The following is a 1,998-nucleotide window of genomic DNA, read 5'->3' as shown; positions in this document are numbered from 1 at the left end:
CTGCCTATCAAAACCAACAAAACAGAGCCCGCAGGAGAAGTGGCCACAGCAGTTGTACATGGACCTGGAATCCTGGCACCTGGATTTTACCATGAACTTTTTATCTCATGGATTCTGGCCAATTTCTTTTTGGACATTGGTTTGACATGCTTATTTCCCCAAACATTTTTCCAGACCCGATATAGGGTAGAGCATAACAATCATACTTTCCTGCTGAATAGATCCACTGTATGCAAGAGTTGTGTTGCATGTCATTTGATGGTGGTTGATTAGAGAGGAGGGAGAGTTGGGCGTGGTAACTGGGAACATTTGCAGGGATGCTCTAACCGCTATCTGAAGAAGTTGTTGACACATTCATCATGCAGTACAGGCCCTTCAATGTCCTGTTGTTGGCCATGTACTGGCAGTGGCACTGGAGCTACGGATGCTGGTGGTGCTACAGTACCCCCATACATTCTGGAGGCAAACGGCTAATGACAACCTGACACATTTATGACCTTTCTTTTAACAATGCTGCAGACAGGGGAAGGGCTTCTCGACTGGAGCAGCAGGTATGCATCGTGGTCTCTGTAGTTCTGGAGATGTTTTGGGTGGGTTACTTAGGAGCACCACTTAGTGTACTGGCTATCACTGAATGCTCATTTTCATGTTCTTCTTTCTTATCATTTGATGATATCACAGTCAGAAAAATGTGGCTTTAGTTATTGTCAAAGAAAAGGTTGGACAGAGTTGCACACCTAATTTATATAGGGATATCACAAACTTCAAATATTAATCTTAAGTGTTTAGGTGCGGGGGAGGAACTGGGGTCATGGCACAGAACCACTACACTAAACAATGAAAAAGAGAGAGGACTCAAACTAGGAATCCTCCCGTCCCCTGCACACTTTCAAATGTTTGGAAAAATCCAATACTGTCATTTAAAACAATGACTCCGAAAGTAACAGAACATTCTGTTGGTAACAAAGTTAAGCACACAAAGTTAATGAAAAACAAAGGTATTTTATCAAAACAATACGGTTCAAACTTGAAAGGTTGTTTACAAAAAGAAGAAACAATGTAGCATCAATAATGAACACCAGTAATTAAAAGATGATGGAGTTTGATTATATCGGCAACGCGTTTCGAGGATGCTTTCCTCTTCTTCATATGGCCAAAAATGGACTCTTTAAAAAAGAAAACATTGATTCACAATCATGTAGTTCAAGTATTAATTTTTACATAGCTACTTCCTCATATCATACATCTGTATCCAATATGTGTACTGTGTTTTTACACGTTCAATCATCTTGTCAAGCACTTGCGTATACAATCTATAACCATTTAAGATCACATTGATATTCGAGTATGCAATTGTAGAGACATGGTCAGGTTTCATTTTTCAGTTGCTGAATATCCTAAACGAGTGCTTGAAATAAAAAGCCACCATGAGCATTCCCCACCCCGCGGGTTTGGCTGTGGTTCATCTGGCATGTTCCAGCTTCATAGTAATACAAAGATACGGTAGAGAATAAGAATAAGAAATAGTGTTGATAATTACCCTCATGGATGCGTGATATAATCCACGATGTAGAAAAAAAGGATAAATGAAATGTAGCGGGAAAGCTGCTATAAGATCTGGAATAGGTCAAGTGGTTCCGGGGGTGGTCATCCGTGGGTTCAAAAAAATGAAGCCCAGTGCGTCCTTGAAGGGAAGAGGGAATAGAAATGGAAACGTAACAACAGGGCCATTAAAAATAATGAATAATAGTAATGCATTCACTATATCAAAATGAAGTACATAGGGTGTATATGTTCAGGCATGGTAAACAAAGGTGACAATGGTCTGGTCATGGTATCAAAATATAGTTAAATGTATACAGATTCAGTCAAGTACCCGCCGTAAGCGGCAACACCAGTTCGCTTGATCCAAAGATAAATATAGAAGGGAAGAAGAAAGTAAGATAAAAGAAACTAAGTCCCTCTGGTTTATATTTACGGAGGATAATCCATAGATTG

General features: G+C 39.7%; 1 long non-coding RNA gene across 1 annotated transcript; it reads right to left on the bottom strand.

The window, feature by feature from the left end:
• Nucleotides 1-982: 982 nt before the first annotated feature.
• On the bottom strand, nucleotides 983-1,674 carry LOC138527850 (uncharacterized). The gene is made up of 2 exons (XR_011284066.1): nucleotides 1,541-1,674; nucleotides 983-1,166 (listed from the first exon to the last, which is right to left on the bottom strand). It is a non-coding gene; the product is annotated as an uncharacterized lncRNA (long non-coding RNA).
• Between the last annotated feature and the right edge of the window lie 324 nt (nucleotides 1,675-1,998).

The sequence above is a fragment of the Ambystoma mexicanum genome, chromosome 7q (genome assembly GCF_040938575.1).
Source record: "Ambystoma mexicanum isolate Mex_15411 chromosome 7q, UKY_AmexF1_1, whole genome shotgun sequence".
Lineage (NCBI taxonomy): Eukaryota > Metazoa > Chordata > Amphibia > Caudata > Ambystomatidae > Ambystoma > Ambystoma mexicanum.
This window is presented reverse-complemented; position numbering and strand designations above follow the sequence as displayed.